The sequence below is a fragment of the Hyla sarda genome, chromosome 10 (genome assembly GCF_029499605.1).
Source record: "Hyla sarda isolate aHylSar1 chromosome 10, aHylSar1.hap1, whole genome shotgun sequence".
Lineage (NCBI taxonomy): Eukaryota > Metazoa > Chordata > Amphibia > Anura > Hylidae > Hyla > Hyla sarda.
This window is the reverse complement of record NC_079198.1, coordinates 107,917,125-107,917,541: the sequence shown is the minus strand read 5'-3', so window position 1 is coordinate 107,917,541 and position 417 is coordinate 107,917,125.

The window sequence follows — 417 nt, the reverse complement described above, 5'->3', positions numbered from 1 at the left end:
TAATACGTTTTTTGAAGAAAAAAAAATGATACCGTTTTATGTTTGTCCTTAATTAAATAAAGTTCTTCTTGTTCTATTTGTGGGGAGAACTTTCAGCATGTGCAAACTGCAAAACTGTATTGTGCAAACCGGATGGAACCGTACGCACATATGGTTCAGTACGGGGTGTGTCCAGTTTTTCACCCGGACATAAAACCGTAGTAGACTACGGCTAAAACGGATAAAACCGTAAATGGTGCAAAACGTACACAAGCGGATGCTACTGTTGGCATACGCTTTTCTATGAAATGTCTATACATACTGTTTGCATTACGGTTCCATACGTTTTTTTTTTTTTTTTCAAACCGGATACGGGAACCGTATTGCAAAAACGAGATGTGAATGCAGCCTAAGAGATCAGGGTTGTGACCAGAGAGA